Genomic DNA, 24,612 nt, shown 5'->3' with positions numbered 1-24,612 from the left:
ACGTACCTTTTGAAGCCACAGTGCTAATTGTGGGGAGTCCCAGAAGCCCCCATGTGTCCACAGCCAGAGTGTCACTCCTAGGACAGAGCCTGACTGGTCCTTGGGAATAGACCGTAAACCCAACATTATACAGATAAAGAAACTGAAATCCAGAGTGGGGTAAAGACATGCTCTCAGGTCCCAGAGGCAGCCCTGGGTGGGGTCAAGCCCCAGGGTCTCTGGTGGTCATTTCTCCAACGTCTGGGTGTAGGTAGCTGGGGCAGTTGTGGGCTGGGCACTAGGTTAGGTCCTCTCTTCGAGAGGTCATGGGTACATGGGTGGGGAATGAAATGGGTCTGGAACAGGTCCTGGGAGATCTCCTCCCACCCCTGTGTCCCAAGTGAGTAGGAGGGGCCCTGGGATGGTCTGGAGGGCACCATCCACGCAGAATCAGGATGTAGCTCTGTGGCTGCTTGGGGTCCCCGTGGGCTAAGGAGGGCCACCTCCCTGGGAGCAGAAATCCCCTGCCAGACTAACTGCATTCAGCAAGGAAGAACTACAGGATGATTGAGCGTTTCAGACCTTTTATGACTCCAGGCCTGAGGGAAGCTCATTGCATGAGTGCTGATGATATGTCTCTACCTAGAAGAAGCTAACCTTGCCCTAAAGACCACCCCACATGGTTCGGGTTCACTTCATTCTGGAAAAAGCTCCTTCCACAGGATAGAGTTCTCTGTGGGAGTGTGATCCAAAGGCTGCCATGTCTTCCCTAAAAGGAAAAGTGCACCAGGACTATGAGAAGATAGGAAATTCCCGTATGGGGGGAAGGGGAGGGGGGGCGGGGAGAGGGGAGGAAAGTCGGGGACTGGGGGAGGTGGGGGGAGAGGGGGATGGGCACAACCATACCTTCCTTGAAAGCACCTTGGGTCCTGAAGAGACTATGAATTCAGTTCATGACTCAGGTGGAGTCCTAGCCCCCGAGAATAGTAACAGCAAAACTTTGTAGAGGACTACGTTTCTGGCGCCATGCTAGGCGTTAGGCTACATGAACTCTTTAATCCTTACAACCGTCATATGATGTGGGTGTTATTACAATCCTGATTTTGCAGATGAAGAAGCTGAAGCAAAGGGAGTTTCAATAATACATTAGAAGTTGCACAGCAGGTAAGCGGCAGGGCTGGGATCAGGACCAGGCAGTCCGGGTCCACCATCTGTGCTCTTGACCATGACGCCATATTGTTTACTAGACATGTTTCCCAAATGAATGGATGCAATGCTGTGAGACCCCTTTGGATAGGGGACGCACCTTCTAAATGTGGCTTGAATGTGAGATCAAGCATATTGAGATCCTGGGTTCCAGCGGGATTCAGGGAGGCCTATTTCCTCCTGGACTGTGCTTGGAACAGCAGAAGGAAAACCCTAACCTAGGGCGTGTGGTACCCCCAGGGGACAGTGGCCTTGCAAGGACAAGGTCAGTGCACCACCCTCTCCCCGCCTAAGGTGGGCCCTGTGATCTGTGGCTGGCCCTTGAACGCACAAGAGAGACAGGTTGAATAGATAGGCCCCTCCCACATGCCCCTAACTCATCCTACAAACATTGGAGAGTGTTCTTTGTGCCAGGCTCTGGGGAGGGACCCAGTGACCGAGACACAGCCCCTGCCCTCGAGGCACTGCCAGCTGTCTCCCAGGCCAGAAGAGACGAGAGCCAGGTGCCAGGTACAAGGGTCCCCAGATAGAAATGGAGCAGAGAGGCTGAAGGACTCAGGGGCAAATAAGCAGAGGCATGGGCCGTGTGAGTGGGCTTTTTCTACCATCAGCTCCTTTTCAGTGCTCATTATGTGCTCAGCTCTGTGGGAGCTTGGCCGCCCGCCCCTCACCCTGAGAGCTCACAATGGTTGGGGAATGCCTCGAGCGCACTGGACAGTGAAAGGACTACACTTGACCTGGGAAGACGCGAACAGCTGTCAGGGAGAGGAACTGCGTCAGGAAATCCGAGGAGAGAAGATTCCCGTGAGTGGGTGTCTGGGAGCTCTCTGCCAGGAGATGGGCGGGGATGGGAGAGGCTTTTCCAGGATGTTCGGGCTCGCGGGACACGTGACGCACCCAGGCAGGGTCTGTTAGGAGCACAGGGTCTGTCTGCATGGGAACAGAGGCTGTGCGTGTGAGAGCATCGAGGGGGGAAGGGAGTCACAGGAGGTGAGTTAGGCTGGCTGGCTTGGGGTCTGATTTACCTTGCCTGATTCACAAAGTCAGGAGCACGTACCCCTGTGCAAGATGGCAGAGCACTCTGAGTGCATTTTGGAAAGGCTTGAACTGGTGCTAAATAAATCATCATGCTGCTTATTCTGGGATGGAGAGGCAGGGTGCCTCCTCTACACGCTAATGGGAGGGCAAGGCTCTGCCGCCGGCTGGCGCGTCGTGCACGTCGTGAGCGCCGATCTAAGGATGGATCCTCTCTGGGTCCTGGCTTTCATTTCCCACTTAGAGCACCTTCCTGACTACCTGGAGAAGGGGGGGCGGGGGCGGGTTAATTGTTACCTCCTATGCTGTTACTAGGTTACTCTGTAAAAGCAGAAATATGCTTTTAATGATTTTTTTGTTGTTGTTACTTCCTTGTGAACCAGATGCTTTTATCTAAATGAGTTGCTACAAAAAAAAAAAAAAAAAAAAAAACCACGCACACACACACAAAAAACAAAAAAATCCCCAGCTCGTGAAGGTGCTAGGCTGTGTCTACCGTGCATTGGCAAACCATTGCTCTGTGAGTGAGACATAAGCCCCCAACGCTTTCAGCACCCAGGGCAGGAGGGAGGTACCAGCAGCTAGCATTAGCTGTGGCCTGGACAACAGGACACGGTGAGACAGTGGAGTGGCCTCTGGCTGCTGCTGGTGATTCGTCTCCCCTTCAGGTGGGCGGGGGGAACGGCATAGGTCTGGATGACCTGTCCTCTTTAGGCCTCTTGGGTCATGGTGGGTGTGAGGAAGGACAGTTTTTTTTCTGGGTTTTGAGCTTGACACGTAATAGGTGTTCAGCTAATGTTTGTGGAGGACAGACTGGTACATGAGATGATCAAGAAGCCATAGAAACACAGTAGTTAGGAGCATTTTCGCGCAGTCCCTGGACAGATGGATGCATGGTGCTTTCCCCGAGCAGGGCTCTGGTGGTGGGGCCATTACTAGCCTACTTGGTATTTCTGTGCAAATGAGATTTCTGTGCAAATTAAAATTCTGTGCAAATTAGCGTGCCTCCCTCTGAGCACTCATAGTACACAGCTGAACTTGCAAGGTGCAGGCTGGGTCAGTCCCCACACCCCCCGGGCCAGGTGCCCTCCTGTAGGGCACAAACTCGCAACTGTTCCCAGCAACCCTGGCCACTGGGGCACACTCAAGGTAAGGAAGGAGACAGGTCGCTTGGAAAATCAAACTTGGCCACAAAAATAAACTCTGAGGTTTGCAGATAAGCTATTTCTAGCTCAGGTGCCAAACGAGGTTTTGCAGCTAGAGTGAAGCGCTGTGTGCGCCCCGCCCCAGTCCTGCTAACTAATGGGAACTGCACCGAGTACCTGCTCTTCCCGAACAGCACTGCTTCCAGAAATGCAGAAGGATGCCACTCCTGGGACATCTCTTGCCCTTGAAAGATGACCTCAGCATGTCATTCATCAAAGGGGCCGAGTCTTGCAGACCAAGGGGAGCAGACCAGTGTGCACAGCCACTGTCCTGGATACTGTGACACCACCTCCCCCCAGTCCTCTCTCTGCCCCGGTCCCCCATCAGCACCCAGATGCTGCAGACCCATCGAGTCTCATTCAGGGCCTTGGACAGCTCTTGGCAAAACTGGGGGCGATGACCCCATCTGGGATTTCCAGAACGGGGGTGCTGAACTGGCACCCGTGGGTGGGGAAGTGGTCTCTGACCCTCTCTCCTTGGAGGTCTGAGCTGGGGATGGGAGCTGTGCCAGGGCCGCACCAGAGAAAAGCACGAGGCTTTCTAGCCTATTCTCTCCTCACCCTGTTCCAGGAAGGACAGACAGTAACTTACAGGGACGCGTGTAAGGAGACGAGACAATCCAAAACAGGAGAGGGACCGATGAGTGTAGGAACAGGAAATGGTGCAGGCGGTGCTGCCTCCCTGAAACCAGATCTAGAAAGTTCTGCATGTGTGCTACAGGTGGGTCACAGATTTGCCTCCAGGCTTGGCGGTGCCTCTGACCATGGCCTCCCACTGGAATCGCAGGGAGCCTCCCCAAAATACCTATGCCTGGGTCCCATCGTGAGAGATTTTGATCTAACTGATCTGGGGCATCTAGGTGGATAACAGAGTGTTTTAAAATGTCGCCAGGAGTGGTGCCTGGGTGGCTCAGTGGGTTAAGCATCTGCCTTCGGCTCAGGTCATGGTCTCAGTGTCCTGGGATCGAGCCCTGCATCAGGCTCTCTGCTCATCGGGGAACCTGGCTCCCCCCACCCCCTCTGCCTGCCTCTCTGCCTACTTGTGATCTCTCTCTGTCAAATAAGTAAATAAAATCTTTAAAAATAAATAAATAAAATGTCCCCAGGTGATTTGAATATGCAGCCAGAGTTGAGAGCCACTGTTCTGACTCGGAAGAGGCAAACAAGAAGCTGATGCTACAAGACGATTTGATATGAGGTCCTATGACAAGGCTGGGGAGAAGAATTCATGCTGATGTCAGAGGCACTTCTCCCAAGGGGCCCAGCAAAGGGAGCACAGGGACAGGATATACATTAACCACCACAAAATCCTGAATGTGGGCATATCGGTACCATCGATAGGAAAAGAAGATGTTTTTAACAGCCCGTAGGGTTCATGTGAAAATGTTCCGGGGTTGGGGCGAGGTGCCCGGGGTTGACAGTGAGATGGGCAAAGTACCAGGCTTTTGGGTGGCATGATCCAGGGGGTAGGTTTTAGAATATCTGAAAAGAGTAAATAAATGACGTATCATCCAGGAACATTGTTCTGCTGATCTCTGTAATGTCCATGTCAATTCAAGGCTTAGAGTCCAGGAATTGGGGAACACCTGTGAGTTGGGAGCAGTGTTAAGTGTAAAGTGCACTGATGCCCATCCTCACAACAACAGTTAAATTAGAAGGTCTGGGGGCAGAACTGGGCATCTGTAGGTTTTCAAGCCTCTCCAGGTGACTTCAGCGTTCACTGAGAGCTGGCATTTCCGGCCCAGGAAGACGTGCCCGTCTTCTCCCGGGGACTAGGAAGGTCAGGGGTTGCCCTCAGCGAAAGCAGACGAGATGGGAGACTCAGCAGCTCGACGGGGCTCGCCCAGAGTTAGTGCAGAGTTGGGACGAGAGCCCAGTGGCTGCCTCCCAGTCCAGGTCCTGTCCATCCACTGCCTATGAGGCCACTCTGTCCTGTGGTCCTATGATCTTGGAACCAAGACTATCGGATCTCACGATGTGGAGACAAGGGGACAGTCCCTGTCTTTACGGAGCGCATGGTCCAGGAAGGAAGGTGAGAAGTGCAGCTCAGGAAGGTGCGAGTGACAAGATCCCCAAAGGCTGCAGAGCGCGAGGCAGCTTCGTGTTGGCCAGGCCGGGTCTGGGATGCAAATCAGACAGGTCGTGACCAGTTCCTTGGCTCTGGAGAGGCAGTCAGGACCTTAGGACAGAATGAAGCCCCAGGGACAGGTGAAGCAGTGGGAGTAAAGGAAAAAGCAGAGGAGAATCTTCTAGCACCAGTGCTCTCACTTCCAGGCAGGAGGAGGAAGAGGGGCCACAAAGACGGAGTGACACGGCCCCCCAAGCCGAGAGAGAGAGACTCTTGGTCTCCTTGAAGCTAGCAGGGAGGTCACTGGCTGACCGTTAGGTGGACAGGGCAGGCGGAGGTCTTGGCGATGATGGGAAAGGTGGGGCTCTGCGGAAGGATCTGTGGGGAGGGCGTTGAAGGGGTTCCATGGCCTCCTCAGAGGGCTGAGCACCCAGAGCCCAGTGGGTGGGGGCTGCCGAGGTTCCCAGGGTGGAGCTGCGAGAGGAAGCAAGGACGAAGGACAGGTCGGTGCCAGAGTGGATGTGTTGGGGAAGGCGGCGCTGAGATGTCTGCCCACGGGTCTGTCTTTGGGTGGGAGCCATGGAAGCCAAAGGTGATGGATGAGAGAGAAGGAAGAGGAGGGAATGAAGCCGGGCTGTTGAGAGGGAAGGGGTGCGGGGGGTGGGGTGCAGGAGTGCGGTTGGCAAGGGCACCTTCAGAATGGCTTCGCCGGTGAAGCCGCCAGAGAGTGCGGAAGTCCAGGGCACGGCATGCGGCGTCCTCTAATGGAAGAGTTCCAAGTCCCATCAGCTCTGGAGGCAGCTGCAGTGTCCTCTCAGGATGTAGGGCACGCAGGGGGATAAGGGGCCTGGGTGGGCATTGCGGGGCAGGGATGGAGGTGGGGGAGGCCGCAGAGGGGCGCTCATCAGCACTGATGGGGACCCGTGGTTGCCCTTCACCACCGCCAAAGTCTAGGTGTCTGTTAACATCATTCTTGGCTCAGCCTTGGGTTCCGCACAAAGCAGGTCCTCAGCTCTACCTCCCCTGAGCTCCTGCCCAGCCAGGCTCCCACACTGCAGTGCAGGGATCAGGTTTCACTCGTACTAGCCCGTCCTGGCACTGCACTCTGGGCCCCTGACAAGCACAGCGCAGCCCTCCCAGCTTTGCAGCAGGGCGGGGCCCCCTTGGCTGCAGGTGCACACAGCCCGGTGATGCGGCCCAGTTTCCATAGGAAAGTGATCGTTCTTTCCACTGGTCACCAGGGGACAGACCAGGTTGTGGAGACTCCTATCTTCTTGGGAATCAGTGAAGCCCTGCACGTGAGGGAAAGGGAAAAGCACGACCGGGCAGCAGGCCACGTGCTCCGGTGTTCCCAGGAACCCTTGTGGCTGTGTGTGCAGGGATGTGTTTACCGACAGCCCTGGCAGGTGTTGTGCGGGGGTGGTGGCGGGGGAACTCGGGACGTATCAGATGTGATTCCCATCCTCCAGGAACTGGCCAGGTGGTAGGGAAGACTGACGTGAGTTCGCGGTGGGGACACCAGTCCAGGGCTGGATCCATGACGTATCCTATCCACATCCCTCCCTATGCTATAATACATGCTTCTTGGAGCCTGGGATGAACAAGAGCCATGTGCCACCCTGCGTCAGTGGGAAGGAACAGAAGATTCCAAGATAAAGGCTGTCAAACCCTTTCCCCTGGGTCTCAAGACGCCCTTTACTGCTGCCACACTCACGGCGTCTAAGACTTGAAGGCTTCTCCTTGGAAAGCTGACTTTTGGGAACAGCATGCCTTGGTCTCAGACACTCATCTCCAGGTCTGCCCCCTCTAGGAGCTGGGGATGCCATCGTCATCGGATCCAAGATGCCACTGTCACCAGATCTGTCTGGCTTTCCAGCTCCCCTCCTCTCACATGACAGTCACAGAAGCAAAGCAAGTAACCTAGGCCCTGGGACAACTAACCAGGACGGCGGTTCAGTTGCTTGGAGGGACCGTTGGATGCTCACCAACAGCCCCAAAACTCCCAAAGCCAGAAACCCAACTGCCCCCGCTGGCTGTCCCCGTTGGGCTGCTCAGTGGCAGCAGGCTGGGTGCCCAGTGGACGTCTCTCCCATTTTGGCAGCTGGTCCAGGCCCAGCCTGGAGCTCCTCCCGCTTCTTGCTGACAATCATGGCTACCCGCAATTCAGAATCCTAGAGCTGCGGAATCCTGGAGCATCCTTCTCCAGGCCTCCCTGCTTCTGTGGGGGCAGTCCTGGCCTGCTGGGTCGGTGTTCAAGCATTCTCACTGATTCTCTCCATCGGATTTCTGCCCGCACAGTAGGCCATCTTCCCCCCAACTCTCCTGGCTACCTGGTCTTTACAATCTAGGTTTGGAAATCCTCAATCAAACTTTGAGGCCAGACCTCTATAAATTTAATCCAAGGAAATAATCAAATCACTATGCTAAGATATATATATATGCAAAAATGTTCGTTGTGTTATTATTTGTAGGAGCGAAATTTAAAAATATGCTAAATGCCCACCATTAGGGCACTGGGCAAGTAAATTGTGGAGACTGTTATATCCAGATGGTATGCAGAGTTCAAAAATGCTATCGATTTGTGTTTACTGGCATAAGAAGGGTACGTGTGACATATCATAGCGTCGAAAGAGTGCGCCACCGAGCCACATGTGCAGCGTGATCCCATGTGTGAGTGTGTGCACGCGTGAGTGGATGCATGTACACTTTACATACGTGCAAAGAAAGGAAGCCAGGAAAGGGACACCAACACAGTTGTGTCTCGGGATTATGACTGTAAGCAATTTCTGTAATTTTAAGTGCTATTTTTAAAGAATTTTTACAATGAACAAATAGCCCTTTACTGATATCGAATACTACTACTTCAATAACAAGGAAAGTTAAATTGCCAAGGAAGTATTACAGTTTCGAGGAGCTTAAAGGTCCCCTAGCTGCTGGCTGACCCTCCTGGGGAATGGATCCCCCCTCCTGGGGAGCGGGAAGAGCTCCCGTCATGCTCATAGATTGTTTCCAGGGGGTTTGGGGTCCAGTGTCTTTGCTGGGTTCTAATCCCACATCTATATAAAAATCCCCATGACCAGAAGGCAGAGAGGACCCTCTGTTTGCCTCCTCACTGGCCCTGGAAAATCAGTGTTAGAGAAGGTAGCTGTCAGTGCCCAGGTCTGATGCCTTCCTTATGTGCAGGCGAGCGGAGCAGACTTACCTTTTGATGTCCGTCTCTGGCAAGCTCAGGATTCGTCCCCAGGATGCAAAAACCTCGATGGCAACCAACACTTAGCACAGTGTGAGCATCACCGGGAGGCCAGACAGTCTAGAACGAGAAGGAAAAGCATGGGGCTGGGGTGGGAAAAGGTATCATCGTCTGCAGAAAAGTCTCTTTGGAATTACAGTATCTTAGACAGTCCCCACCCATGCGGGCGCTTGTCCCTGTGTTGGATTTCGGAGTGTGGACCCTTTCACATGGGGTGTGCCCAAACACTGCCATGGGTACTCCCAGGCAAGGGCGGTGGTCAAGTGGGCAGCAGAGAACCCCAAGAGGCAGACCCTAGAGGTCCCTCCTCCGTCCCCCAAACACACAAAGCCTTAATTCCCACGGCCCAGCCACTAGGATGGGTAAGGGAGAATAATGGCATTGCCCTCCATCTGATTCAAGCCAAGAGACTCCAAAGACAGGGAGAAACATGAAATTTAGGTCTTTAATCTGACGCTGAAAAGAGAAGAGGACACAAACTCTAGAATTACAAAAGCAAATCACTACTTCTTTTAGATAATGGGCAAGAAGACCTTGAGGAAGCAAAGGATGGGTTCCCTGGAGAGAATAAATTTAAAAAAAATATATAGATTTAATACCTAGTAGAAAGAGCCTATCTGTTATGGTGAGGCAGGGCTATTCCCAGTTCTCTCTTTCAAATCTAATATATGTGAAAGCTGTCTTCACGACAAGGAATGGCAACCTCCACTGCAAAAACACGGCTGTCATTACCCAGGAATCGATATATTTTTCTGAACTGAATATATCATTAGCAATTGATTTTCCTGTTTCCTCTTAGCACTCCAGAGTCCTGGATAGCAGGGGAAAGCTTTAATGTGATATGAGGGATTTGGACAGGTAAATAAGTTATTGTAAACTAATTCCACCTTGCAACGAGCTTCTCTCCACCAACGCAACGGGTCTCTCTCAGAGCCTCTCTCCACCCGAGCTTTCCCAGCTGCCATTGAGGGAGACACACGCAAGCCATATCAAATAGCCATTTTCAAGCTGAAGGTGGCAAAAATATTATTTTTTTCCAAGGAGAGAGCGTTCCCTTTACGATTAAGAAATAACCTCTGCGGGGAAGCGAAGGAAGCCAAGGTCACCATTTAATTCTGACACAGAGCCAAAGTCGTGAGTACTTTTTCTCGACCAAGCCAATGGGAAGCGTGTGGATACATCGATCGCTTTGGCCACAAAGTATCGACAGTACTGGTGATAATAAACGATCAATGTATTTCTGGGAAAGATCCTTGGCAGATACGTGTTGGTGAAGAGAGAGGTCTGGGAGACAGCAGTCAGATGGTTTTTAGATCCTTGAGAATTTTATTCATTCATTCATTCCATAAGTATTTGTTGAGTATCTGCTGTGTGTCAGGCAATGTTCTAGGCACTGGGGATACATAAATGAACAAAAGAGAGAGAGAAAAAAAATTCCTGCCCTAAGGGAGCTCATCTAGTGGAGGGAAACATAGAATAAACAATAAGCTTAAGCAATAAATATGAAAAGATAGGCAGTGGTATGCATTAGAGAAGACAGAGCAGAAGATGAGTGTCAGGGGACTGAGCTCACGTGAAGGGGATGAGGGACTGGGCCATGTGGGAATCCGGGGTTGAGCATTTGGCAGTGAGAAGCGCCAGTGCAAATGTCCTGGGGTGGGGATGGTGGTGGAGGGAGCATAACTGTCATGTTCCTGGGCCAGCAAGGAGCCCACTGTGGCTGGACAGGGAGAGTCCAGAAGGACATTCAGCTGGAGAGGTGAATATCTAGATCATGCAGGGCCTTGCAGGCCACTGTAAATGCTACTAACTGAGAGCCCAATTGCTGGCAACCCAGCTCTAGAAGGAGCTCTCATTCTCTGGAGACAGACCTCCCAGGTCTGTCAGCTTAATCTGCTTGCCATCCCTTCCGCCCAGATTGCTCAGCACTCCAGGCTGTGCGAGATGAACAGGGCAAAGGCCAGGCTGGGGCTTGGAGGGGCAGTGGAAGGAGATGAGCCACCAGGGCTGCCCAGGTTGCTCTGTGGACAGTGGCCTTGTCTTTCCTCCTCTGTGGTCCCCAGAGGCCACTTCTAGAGGACGTAACGGAACCAAAGTCCTGGACGAAAATACACTATACATGAGGCTGAGTTCTTTGGGACTTTTCCCTAATGTGCTTATGGAGAGATCCTGACATGAGCTGACACGTTAGATGTGACAGGTTGTGCTGGGTGTCTTGCCCAGGTCTGCTTTCCATGCTGTGTGTCCCCTGATCTGCACAGAGGGCATCACTGAAGCTCAGAGACCCTGAGACTCCTGGATAGGTGCAGCCGGTATAGACACCAGGAGACTGGGGACTGGTGTGGGGCTGGGTGTTTATTCCCCTACTTGCCTCCCTCCTTGCAGTGACTTCACAGGCTGGCCGTGACCCCCCTGAAGGTCACGGGTGAGGCTGGGGTGCGGTGGGCCCCACAGAGCATCCTCTCTGTGCCCTAGCTTCTAGCTGGAAACTGCCCCACCCTGTCGTGCTCTGGGGACGGCCATAGTGTGGTCTCTGTACCCCAAGCTCCCATCTTATGAGCAGCCCTGTCTGACTCCCTTCCAACCGCACATTTCAACGTGACGATTTCTTATTAAGACCCCAGATGGTACGTTTTTGGGGGCAGCGGAGAGCAGGGCTTTGGAATCAGGGATCAGGTGGAATCCCAACCTGCCCCTTAGTTTTGTGACACGGGCTAAGGTATTTAATATCTAGGAACCTTCCTTCTCACTCTTGGAACTACAGAAACAGATACAAAATTAGCAGCAGCAGGATCACTGTCCAGCATTTCCACGACCGACTGCACCACCCCGGGCAAGGAGCACCTCCTGGCTGACATCTTTGCCCCCGGCCCCCCAACCAGAAACTGCTCCCTCAAGGGGTTTCTAGCTGCTCTGAGCTCCTGTCTGGCCTTAGTTGATGTCCCAGTGATTTCACTTATCTCCTCTTGCACTTCTATCTACCCAACCTCTGCTCCTCGCAGTCAAACCCAGGGCACCCGGAGAACAGACATTATCTTAATATTTGAGTCTCTGGCCACAGCGCCTATCAAGAATGGACCCAGGAGGGACGCCTGGGTGGCTCAGTTGGTTAAGTGTCTGCCTTTGGCTCAGATCATGATCTGAGGTCCTGGGATCGAGTCCCGCATCAGGCTCCTTGCTCAGTGGGGAGTCTGCTTCTCTGTTCCTCCCCTGGCTGGTGCTTCTCTCTCTCTCTCACTTGCTCACTCTCTCTGTCTTTCTCTCAAATAAATAAATAAAATCTTAAAAAAACCCAAAAGAACAAACCCAGGAAACAACAGGGAGACGGGTATGGTTTTCCATCTCCAGGTGAGGCAAAGGCACGGCCTGCGGCCTTGACTTTGACATCTGTGGTCAAACTGACCCCTTCTCTTCCACTCATTTCATCATCAAAGGGCAGCGTCCAGGGCCAAGGAAAATGCAATTAAAAAGCCAAGGGATGGGGCGCCTGGGTGGCTCAGAGGGTTAAGCCTCTGCCTTCAGCTCAGGTTGTGATCTCGGGGTCCTGGGATCAAGCCCCACATCAGGCTCTCTGCTTGGCGAGGAACATGCTTTCCCCTCTCTCTCTGCCAGCCTGCTTGTGATCTCTCTCTCTCTCTCTCTGTCAAATAAATAAACAAAATCTTTTAAAAATAAATAAACAAAAAGCCAAGGGATGAGGGATGTTTTACTTTCATTTAAAAAATACAGTGGGTGGTTAGTCAATGCCTGTGAAAGCGGTCTTACACCGGCCCCCCACCTTGTCAAGGCACTTAAGAGATGCTAATTGGGTCTGGCAGGGCATAAACAGGGCCAATATGAAATTCCCTCCAATGGGGTCTTTGGGTTAAATAACTGAGAACAATGGGAGATCTTTAAAAATTAAACCTAAAGAAATGCTTGAGACCATTCTCACTCTAAGTCTATAAATAAAGATGGCTCCTGCCAGGAACCAAATTGATAGCCAAGAGAATTACAAATAAAGGGCCCCAGGAATTTTTTTTTTACTTCCCTATAAAAGATACCAATTTTTGGAGAGGAACTGCCCTTAAGAGAGGATAAACCAATGAGGGAGTCTCCCATTTGATGCGGGATCAGAGTCTAGCCCTGCCCGGGTCTTGACCAGGCTACCCAATTACTGCCCCGCGCCCAGGCAGCTCACCAGCCCTCAGCCAACCGGGAAGCAATGATTCTCTCTTCCTCGGAAGGAAAAAACAAAGCCACTAGAGGCTGCAAACCGTGGAAGAAAACCAGCTCCCACCTTCCCGTCGGCCCAGGCTCGACCCTGTGGCACCCCCGGCACTGGGGGCTCCGGGACCTGCTCTGAATGTATCTTGCAAGGGTGAACTCTCATTCACATTCTCTTAAGAAGAGGGAAAAACAACCCATCCATTAATAACATCCACCAGGGGTTCACCAAAGCCTGCGGGCATCCTGCCAACCCCAAAATAAACACTCTCAAAAGGTTTATCCATCAGATTGCGACAGTTCCCGGGCAGAGGGGTCCGGAAGGCCCCTCTCTTCAAGAAGAGAACGGACGCACGGAGATGGAGTGCTTTGTGAGAACCCGCCCAACACAGTGCAGAGGTTTCCTCTTTCCATTAAGGAGCCAGAACCTGCCACTGATGAGATCCATTACTTATTTCCAAAGCTAGGGAGACACTGGCTGGCCAGGCTTTGTGCAGGCTTGTGTTCTTCAAAGAGAGGATCTGCAGAGGCCATGACTCCTGACTGAGATAGAATAACGAAATTTTCATAATGTTTGAAGTTTACAAAGCCTCGCTCGTGCCCATTTCCTGATTTAATTTTGCTCAGAAGTTTATGAGTAGAACACTGTTATTATTCCTATTCTATAGATGGAAGAATAAGAACGGTGCAAAGTTACCCGGCTAATACAGAAGGGAGGGAAATGGAATTGGAACTCTAGGTTTGTGCCTTCCATCCCATGCTTTGTTCCAAATTCATCCACGGCCTTGTCCCCGGGGCCCTGATGGATGGTAAGATTGGAGCTGTCCTGTGTTCACTCTGTGCTCCCCACCCCTGGGCTGGATAAAAATACAGGTGTCCGAGGATATCCTCATCCTGTTCTGGTCCTGGTGAGCCCAAACCAACCCTACGACCCGACTGGCTGCTGCCCCCCACGCCCTCGCCCACTTCTCCGCAGCCCCGGCGGTGGTCAGCTTCCCAAGTGACCCCCTCCCACAACGGAGAAGCCACAGATGGGCCCCCACGCCTACCACGAAGCCTCTCTCAGCACTAAGGCGGCCCACCGGGTTCTCCGTTACTATTAACTCAGGGTTTCTCCAACTTTTTTTATTTTCACTGTCCCCACCAAGAGAAAAATTCCATTCCATTCCATCTAAATTCTTTCTAACAGGTGTCATTCAACTCTGAAAGGGTAAGATTTTGTCGGGGAGGGTGGAGATGTGGAGGGCATAAGGCATTGTAGTATCTGCGAGTTTTTGTGTCCCCTTCCCCCCTTCACTCCTGGACTCGATTTACAGCCCTCACCCCTCACTCTGGCTCCTGGCATGCATTCACTGACTTTCTCCAGACCTGCTGCTTCTGGACCCTTTCCTCAGGGCCCAGCACTGACACTTCCTCAGCCTTTATAAACCCAGTTCCTCCTTCTCTCTCTCGCTCCCCGTCCCCAGCACTGTCCTTAATGGCGTCCTGTTCTCTATCACCTCCCTCCTGCGGCTGGGCCCAGGCCTCCCCACCTCTCATGGGCTCCCAGCAACAGCCTCCGAGTGGCCCTGCTGTCACCACAGGGATTGTGCTCCGCCTAAGAATAGTCACGGCATTTCTGCCTCAAATCCCTCCATGGCAGGAGCCCCGGGGAGCCCAGGCGCTGTCCAGCCTCCCCCGCCCGGGCTACCCGCCCCACGGACATCCCCGACTCTCCTTCTGTGATCACACACCTGCCTTCCGCCCTGGATCTCCTCCCGCGTGCCTTCACCCCGTCTCCTACTGAACACTTTTCTGGCGAGTATCCAGTGCGTGCATGTCACCCAAAGAGGTTTCTTGATGGCCCATCTCCAGGTCCTTCTTGGCTGGTCTGGGCAAGGAGAATGAGCAGAGAAGGAAAATGGGGTGCCCACACACAGACTGATTAGATCCTAAATTGTGTCTTGATAGGGCTCTGTCAGACACAAGGACTGAAAAATTTCAGGGAAAAAAATTTTTTTTGAATCAACCCCCTCCCCCACCCACCCACCCCTCAGTGTCTGGTTACACAGCAGACCTCTCAGGAACTGCATTAACTGGGACTGGTCTTACTTGGCCCCACCACTGAGCGCTAGCCCACATAGCCCTCTCTACCCTAGTTAGGACACACGTGCTTATCACTGGAACCGGAGCCGGCATGACCCTTGCATTTTCTGGACACCACAAGCTGAGGAGGGAGGTGGCAATGCCAGGGGACCCCTCCCCAGCCTGACTTGCTGCATTGAAGATGTTGGTGGAGTGTGTAGCACGTGGCACGTAGTAGATGCTCAGTAAGGCTCTGTTGAAGGAAGGAAAACGCCTACCAGGCTCAACTCATTTTCTACAATTTTGCTTCACACATCTGGAAGTTCACACCATGGTTTCATGACTGGAATACAAACCAGCTAGGAAAAAAAAAAAAACCAAAAAACAGACATTGCTTCCAGATTTCACTCTTATGAACAGGCCTGCATCCTCCCTTTAAATTGCAATAATTCCTTCCCAGATGTTGCTTCTCCTTCAGACCCATAAATTGAAGCTTTTCATGAGGACGCCTCCCATTTGCCTGGTGCCGTGGGCTCTCTGGAGTGCTCGTGCATCTTCTCCCCTTCATTAGACCGCCACGCGGACCCCGGGAGAGGCGGGACAGGCGCCGACATCTCTAATTCACTGACAAGGGAGGCCAGCTGCCGATGCCGCCAAGTGGACTGCGGTGTGAACGGGTTCCCCTCTCCTGCCTGCTGCTGTGAGATCAGGAGTACCCTCTTTTCCAGCAACCCCCCAAGTCTCCATATGGGGTGGGGCGTCCACAGAGGCTCACCCCCTCCATGTTGGCCTCAGTGACGCTGCCCACTTCAAACTCTGACTCAGAGGTGAGCAAGTCTCTTCCCTTGGTTCTCTCTGACATGCCTGTGAGGCTGTACCATTTCAATAAGGCCTGTCTAGAATCTTGGAGTAAAACAGAACAGTCGTCCAGTTGGCGGGTGGCAGCTGTGGACAGAGGAAGTTGGACGTGGCCAGATATGTTGGCTTCCCAGCTGTCTCCAGGACGGTCTACGGCCCCAGGCAGGTTTGTCCCAGCTTTGTGGGGCGGCCCCCATGTTAGCATCAATCACAGAGGAAGTCACAATCGGGCAAGAGCCCACCTCAAGTCCAGACCCCACAGGCAAATCCTGAGAGAGTGGAGCTTCCCCCTTTCTTTCCACCTTCCCTGATCTCCGTTCTTGTGAGGCCTGTGTCCTTCCTGGTGACTGGCCGTAAGGCTCTTGGTTTTAGTTCTTCAGGTGAGGGAGAGAGAGACTCTGACCTGCACCCTAAGACCTCAAGTAGCCAACCACAACAGAAAACACCTGAGTCCGTCTGAGAAAACACGGCCGTGCACGTCGGGGGCAGAAGACAGTTGTGGGGACAGGAGATGCAGCCACCACACCTGTTCACTGGACCTGGTGGCTGCTAGTGCCCGGGGGTCCCACAGCATCCTGTCCCCTGGACACCTCCTGCCCACAGCTTTAGAGCGAAATGATGGGCAAAATTGAGTCCGCGGCATAAAACATGTTGGGCTTTCAGACTCAGTGTGTTTCTGGTCTGCTCAGGGAGACACAGAGAGATCTGACAAGCCCTTCACCTAACTCGGAATCCCTATGGCCTGCATGGCCCGGTCAGAGCCGCCTTTTGGACTTAAATCCTCGTCCCTGTCACGGAGGTCCAGGGGCTGGCCTGGCCTGTGAGTGTGGTCGAGAGCGTGTAGGAAGGGCCCAGCACAGCCCGTGGCACCGATGATGAGCGGCTATAACCGTTACAGAGCCTGCTAACTGAAGCTCACAAGGGGTGCCCCTGAGACTCATGTGGTGCCACGGGGAGGGCTGGGACTTGCATGAGGTGGTGCTTTCTCTCTCGGCGCCTCCCCACAGAAGCGAGCACGCGGGGACAAATGCACGGACAGAGATCTTCCCTGGGAGGTGGTGGAAGCAGTGGGCTGACCGTGGGGACAGGACACCAGGGTCCAGCTGACCCTGGTCGGCTGCCACTCCCGCCCCCCCGTGCCCCCAGCTTCAGCCTCTCCCCCGACCTCCACCCAGCAACTGGTATACCAGACTCCAGGCCTGAGAGAAGACGCCGCTCAGGCTCCCGTTCCCTCGCTCCACCTGGATTCTGAACCCAAGCCGACAGGGCCGGCATCTGAAAACCATCGCTTCCTCGCCCAGTGAAAAGCTGTTTTATTTGAGTAGATTTGAGGCTGTTTCTATACTCTCAGAGAAAAAAAAATGTGAAAGAAAAGCCTTTGGAGATTACAGTACTTTTTACCCAGATATGATGAGTTATCCATTTAAAAATAAACCACAGACAGGCATGTTTCTCCGTACCCAGGCAGAAAGCAGTCATTACCAGGAATTTCTCTAAGTTCTCTGCTTTTCTTGGCCAATATAGAAACAGCCTAGGAACTGAAAATAGAATTAGGAGCTAATTCTGTTTTCCTGATCTCTACCAACGTGTATAGGCAAGTGGCTTGATTGTATCATGGCTTCACGTTCCATCCGAAAATAATAATAATAATAATAATAATAATAATAATAATAATAAAACATGGAGGCATGGCTCACCAGCATCGCAGTACTGCTGCGATGTAAACCAGCGACTGAGGAGCCAGGCCAGAGCCCAGAGCAGCGGCTACAAGTGCCCAGGGTCTCTGAGCTATGCCTTGCAAGGCTGGATGTCCAGGTACAGGCAAGAAACCAAAGGCAAGCGCTGGTGAGGGACAAGCTCAAGGTCACACAGCTCATCAGCAGGAGGGGAGGACAGCGGTGCTGGCTTCCAGACTCCACCGCTGACCTCTTTCTCCCCCTTGTCTCTCACGGTTGAACTGGACCTGAAGATTCCAGGAAAGTCCCCTAGAAAGGTTAAACAACTTATCGAACCCAGTCTTCCTTCCTGTGGAATGTCCCCGTCTTCCTCTCTCCTCTCCAGCTAGCAGTAAATCAAATATTCCTTGCTGCATTACTTTTCAAGTTCGATGTTTCTAAATCCAAAGACATCTATAAATAATACATACTCATTTATATGTACATTTAAAAGATTAAAAAAAAGCCATAACAAAGATACCTGTAGATTCTTCTGCATACTAATGGCCGATTTAAGACGCAGTGGGAGCAAATGGCCAGGAGCACAGGTAACCACAGACCCGAACTTCCCTCCACTCCATCCGGGCCGCACCCCAGAGCAGAGAGCCTCCATTCGGAGCACTCCATTCACTGCTTCTCTCCCACGGTCACATTTAGCCATCTGCTTCTTCTCTTATATGTGGGACTGTGTATTTTTTCCCCTCTTCAGTTTTATATGAAACATTTAGCAATGAAGTAGCAAATAAAAATACTACATATCATCTAGAATTCATATAAAATTGTAGTTGGCTTGAACGCATCTAAAGGTTGATAAAAAGAAACACATAGATGCTTCTTAAAGGCTTATTTATATTTTATTACACATTACACACATCACACTCCATTGAGAAAATTTAGAAGTTGATGTGGTTCGCTCTGTCACAAGTTGGCATGGCGAAGATTACCGCGTCTAGAGAACATTCTTCCTTTGGAACACAATGCACTTGCTTGCCGTTACCCCAGCAGACGAAAATGGAGCAAATAATCCATCAGCATGCACTTAGTCTTTGGAAGGGAGGGTTTCTGTACTTCCCCCACCCCTGGAGTGTGCACTCTCGGCCTCGGCTAGTGACCCCATCCCCCACCCAGCTGATCCTCATGCCAAAGTGAGCATGTGGCTGGGGCACCATCGCCTCTCCGACAGATGCTCAGGTCAGCTAGAAGCTGGCAGAGTTGGCACCCACCCCGTCACACACCCGCACGCGGAAATACAGGATGTCACAAGGCTGCGGATGCTAAGGGCTAAGTTAACAAGACTCCTGGGACTGAAGGCGGTCTGAGGAGGGAGGGCTCGCAGCTGCAGGATGGCTCTAAGTCAGGGTGAACTCTGGGTCCTGGAGGATGAGAGAACCTGCAGGGTCAGCATAGAGACCCGAAGGTTGAAGGGTGCCTTGGGGATATCAACACCCCTCCCCCTCCACCCCGCCCTCCCACAGAGAGAGGCAGGAGAAGGAAAGTGTCAGCAGGTGACCTCCAGGCTGGGGAAGGGGCAGGGCATGGACAGCCTCTGGTACTGTGGGGGGATTCTTTTCTGCACCTCAATACCTCTCTGTTGCTTGGTCTCTGGGAACCCCCTCCTTCTGCGTAACAGGGAGACACACACTGCTTGCCACAGTAGGAGACCTTGAGTTTGCTCATCCCCACAGCACATGCCATGTCCAATGTGTTTGTAGCGGGATCATCTGCTGTCTGTCGGCCGTGCAGCAACCATGTATGAAAAATAACACTGAGGAGCAAATTAAGTGATCTGTCTGTGAGCAGCCCTTTTGGATGAGGAAGGGCTGCTGTTGACAAATCTATGAAAATTATACACAAATTATCTAAAAGCACACAGACACATGTTCAGAATGAGGACCTTGATTACGGACATTTTATTTTTTTTTATTTTTTTTTTTTAAGATTTTATTTTATTTATTTGACAGTGAGAGAGAGAGAGATCATAAGTAGGCAGAGAGGCAGGCAGAGAGAGAGGAGGAAGCAGGCTCCCTGCGGAGCAGAGAGCCCGATGTGGGGCTTGATCCCAGGACCCTGAGATCATGACCTGAGCCGAAGGCAGCGGCTTAATCCACTGAGCCACCCAGGCGCCCCAATTATGGACATTTTAAATACAACTTGGATGAGATCGTCTTGTCTCCTTTGAATGGAGGAATAATAACTGAGAGAAGGGGTGGAAGAAATCAGTTATAACCATCACCTTCCAGACCAAAAAAAAAAAATTAAGAATTTTCACTTTTCAGGATGAGGATGCCTTAACACACCGAGACGTCTGGGTGTTGCCCTACAAAATGTGTTCTAGGACAGAGGGATCCAGAGAAGCCCCGGGGTGCCCTTACAATGGGAAGAGGAAAGTAGGGAAGCCAGGGGCGCCTCTCCCTTTCCAGTAGGACCCAGACAAGGACTTAAGGCAACTGGTTTATTTGGGGAGTGATTTCAGAAAGCTAAGGGAGTGGGAAGTCACACAGGTAAGTGAAGAAAGCCAATACAGATTGCCCTAAAGAAGCAAGTCACCGCTGTGGGCACTGAGGCCAATCTCACTGGGGACCTCTGGGGGACAGAGAGGGCCATGTCTCAGAGGCATTCCTTACGTCCTGGGGTGGGAGGCAGCTGGAGCATGTCCCATCAACTCCCCTTTCTCCTGGGCTTAGAGCTGCTGCCAGAGAGGGAACCCCCTTGGCATTTCAGGTCTGCCCTAAGGGGTTAGCAGAGGCTCTGGGGGCACAGGGTTGGGGAGGATCCTGGGACAGTGAATTTCCAGCATGTGCAAACACACTAGGTTGGAAAATCATAACCTCTGATTACTTGGATGGATTCAATTTGCCACTTTCAAAAGTCTAACAAAAACAGACTACCCCCCTCCCGTGTAATCACTGAATAATATTTATAATCATTTTGCGTGAAAATTGCATTATTTCCCCGATGGAAGCATAGGCTTTGTACCTCTCAGGGCTTCACCTGCCACATTACTTTTCAAAGTATGAAGTAGCAGGTTCCAGTTATCTGAAAAAAATTTTAAAACAATAACAGCACAATACATAGTGTGATCCAGATGGGAGGAATACACATTTTCCAGGACAGGCACCTTGATTGGTGGCTATAACTGTTAAACACATTTCAAGTAATACAGTGATAATGGGCATTAATAGTAGCAATAGTGCTGATGGGCTGGAATATAATTATTTCTGATTGTATTACTATTTCCTTTTGTGGAGCCCAGTGCATATTTCCGAACGACTCTATGCTCATTAAAAGACACAAAAGCCCAGCAGCGGGTTGGCAGGAAGGTGGCCGGAAGGGGTTTGCAGTTCCTGGTGCTTGGAAAATGGGGAAAGATGGGGGACAGGGTTCTTGGTGGGCCCAGGAGCCCCAGCATCATTGTCTGGGATCTGGCTCCTTCCGGGACCTCTGCCTGCATTCACAGACATCGGCCGCTGAACACCCTTGAGGAATGCCCTTATGTACGAGGTAGTAAGCTGATAGGTTTTAAAGGACAATTTGGTAAATTAAAAAATGTTTGTTTATGCCCAGATACATGACCCTCTTTTACTTCACCTCCCATTAGACCTCAGAAAAAGGGGCTTGCCTTAGCTTCAATATAATCAATAGGCTGACTGATATTCTTTATCAAGAAAAGGACATCTTGCAGTGCACTCTCTCGCCTAATTTAGCAAAAACAGATGCGTAATTATTCCTGGGATTATGACTTCGCAATTTTAGCTTTTGGGTGTTGTTGGAAACAAGACCGAAATGTCACTTCAGAAAGACACCCGACAATGGACAATTGCTGCAAGAGACGGTGAACATTCACCTGTGAGGTCAACAGAAACAACACCACAATGTCACAACTGATAGGCACTGGGACTGGTGGCTGGGGACGAAACTGTAAAGGAAGGCATAATCCCCAGATTCAGAAAGTGGCTTCTCCTGAAAACCGGGATGCAAGTAAGAATCAGGAACTCTGGAAAACTGTCAGAGGACTCCAAAGAAACTGCTCTAGTGGGGCTGGTTCAGTCTCGTAAGGCTCGTGACTCTTGATCTCAGGGTTCTGAGTTCAAGCTCCGCGTTGGCACGGAACCTACTTAACAAACAAAACTGCTCTCGTGCCAGAAAGTACACTGGGAACAGAACCGTCGCTGGAGTTGAAACTGCACACGACAGACTTAAATGATGACTTGTGGAATCTATCAGTCGTATTTTGAAGTTAGTATGTTACAGATTTTGTCATTTTAAAAATGTGTAGCTAAAGCAATTCATTATGTATTTTAAGTAAGTGGTGAGTTATCTATACTGTAACACTATACTCTGTATCTGTGTATCATACTCCAGATATGTACATCTATATTCCAAAAAATTCATATGTTCAGGTTGCCTAAGAAGATTTTTTTGGAGACTTTTTCTTTTTTTTTTAAAGTGGGGAATAGCTTATATTTTGGTGGAAAGTTAGTTTTGTTAGCACTGTAGAGAGATGGTCACCATCCTGGCAAAGACCCAACTTAATCTACAAGTCAAAGCCATCAGGGACGCTAGGCGATCGTCAGTTCAACAATTCCTTCATTGTACGGACACAAAAACAGAAGCCAGAGAACTCTCTGTCCTACCAAGGAATCCTTAAATGAAGGAGGGAAACATACAAGAAAATCTAGAAAATCTGAACATGGCTCCTCCCGTGGATACCCCCACATGGCAGTGGTTGGGCATAAAGCTCTTCATCTGTCCAGTGGGGGTACTCTGGAGCTAACCTCCAAGATCTACCTGTAGTGGGTTGCTCCAGCCCACGACCTCCAGTAGGTAGCTTGCTCGCCTTCTCTTCAGGAGGTTTTCCCTCTGGATCACACACCAGCTTGCATTTCCGAAGCCTGCCAGAACACTACCACTGCTTAAAAAAAAATGAAGACGCATTTGTTGAAAGGCCTATCTAAATATGAAAATGTATGTTTGGTTTTCTTTTCAAGCGGGAGGAATCTGCTGAAAGGGGCCAGGCAGGAGTGGTCTTCTGGTCCTACCGCTGCCTGTCATCCTGCACATCCACTACATCTTCATTTAAGGATTCCCTGAGCGGCAAAATCTCTTCTCTCCTCGGGCCTGGAGTATCCCTTGCACCTGCAATCCTTGGGCTCCCGCTGTTCATGGCTGTCGGTGCTGGGCGGGGGCTGCCCCCCGGACCTCCCATCCTGACGGAAGGAGAGGCTGCTGTTACTAGAAGGTGAGCAAGCCAGATCTGCGCTGGCTCGCGATGCAGCTCTCGGTGCTGAGACCCACATTAAATTTTATGGGTCATGCAGACCCACTTCTCCCCCCAGCAAAGCTGGAGGAGGAGGAAGGGTGCCTGTGATGATGAGGTGTGGTATCCTGATGGAGAAGTCACAAAAGGTTCCTGGGGTCCTCTGAAAGCCCCAGGCAGCAAAGAACAATTCTCAGTTCCCAGAAGCATGCTTCTCTCAACTGTTTGTCTTTCGATGGGGCATTTCAGCCACAAAGTGCCTAAAAATTAACAGCTCCATGAGAACTCATAATCAGGAAGGATTAAGCTGGCTACGTCAAGGCCACACTCCACAGAGCTGCAAGCGTGGGATTCCTGGAGAAGCTGCAGGAAGCTCTGAGACATATGAGTTATGAATCGAGACCTTGCGGATGCTCAAGTTTGGTTCCAGAGCCCAGATTTAAAGGCGAGGTGGGAAGAACTATACCTCATGTTTGTCTACAAGCCCAGTCTCGGTCAATCTTGGTTCCCCCAAGTACTAGTCATATGATGTCGGCCAGCCTCATGACTCCTCTGCCTCAGTCTCCTCAGCTATAAAATGGGCTAACGAGAGCACTTCCGCCATATGGCTGTTGGGAGAGCAAACAAGGTCATTCAATAAAGTACTAAGAAACGTGCCTAACATGTAGGAAATGTTTGTGACCAGACACAAATCTGGTTTGCTCTCATTTGGAATCCTTCAGTGGCCTCCCACTGAATAGGTAAAATCCAAAACACTTGGCACAGTTTCTAGGGCCCCGACCCTGTTCTAGTGATTTCTGCCTTTATTGCCCACGGTGCCGCCACCCTGACCTCCAGGAAACTTCTGAGTGTGTGCTGTGCTCTCGCACATCTTCATGCTTTTCCACAGGGCCTGTCTCCACCTGTCCTGTCTGTCCCTCATGTCCTGCTTGGCCAGCTCCACTGTGTGTGCCTAAGCGCCCATCCTCCAAGCAGTCCCCACATGTGCGCCATTTCCTGAGGCACCTTGGACTCTATTCACATTTTGGACCGATAATTCAGTGGAAGGAACTGTCCTGTGCAATGTAGGATGGTTAGCAGCATTCCTGACCTCTACTCACTAGATGCCAGTAGCATCCCTCTCTCCCTTACCCCCACGTTGTGACAATCAAGTCACAATTGATTGTGACAATCAATAACTCCAGACATGGCTTCCCATCCCCAAGGTAGAAAAGGGGATAGAGTTACCCCTGGTTGATAACTGATGCACTAGACTATAAGCTCCTGGGACCCCTAGGCTATAACTTACTCATTTCTGTATCACTGGGGCCTGGTCCGGTAGTTGGCAAATAGTAAGTGCTCAATAAATGCCCATTGAAAAAGAAAGAAGGAAATAAAAAGAATTTATGCTCATAACATAGTAAATACCTGCCTCCCTCCCCCACCCAGGATGAGATAGGCGTGTGGGATCAAACAATGAATAAATGAACAAGACAGCATTTGATAAGTCACTAAACACACAGCGTGAGTACTGAACAAACAAGCACCTCTCATTGTTTCAATATCTTAAAGAAAAATGTCAACCGCCCCCTATCGCCTCCCGGTTTTCTCACTCTCTGTCCTATTCAGCTGCTCTGCACCCCAGAGAAACTTCTGCAGGAGTTGCCTGGGCTTTCTGTCTGCTTCCTCACCTGCCATTCCCTCCTGAGCCCATTGCTCTGTCTCCAGTTCTCTTGCTAAGGGCACCAACACATCTCCCTGTTGCTAAATCCGGTGGAATGTGTCCACTC

At 51.2% G+C, this 24,612-nt stretch overlaps 1 protein-coding gene across 2 annotated transcripts in view; it reads right to left on the bottom strand.

Moving 5' to 3' along the window:
- The window catches only part of KLHL29 (kelch like family member 29), a 299,865-nt gene that overhangs the window by 206,118 nt on the left and 69,135 nt on the right, over window positions 1-24,612 (bottom strand). For both annotated transcript variants that reach the window (XM_045978999.1, XM_045978998.1), the window contains exon 2: window positions 8,696-8,803. The gene's annotated coding sequence lies outside the window, so the exon portion shown is untranslated. The remainder of the gene's footprint in view (window positions 1-8,695; window positions 8,804-24,612) is intronic.

The sequence above is a fragment of the Meles meles genome, chromosome 15 (genome assembly GCF_922984935.1).
Source record: "Meles meles chromosome 15, mMelMel3.1 paternal haplotype, whole genome shotgun sequence".
NCBI lineage: Eukaryota > Metazoa > Chordata > Mammalia > Carnivora > Mustelidae > Meles > Meles meles.
This window is presented reverse-complemented; position numbering and strand designations above follow the sequence as displayed.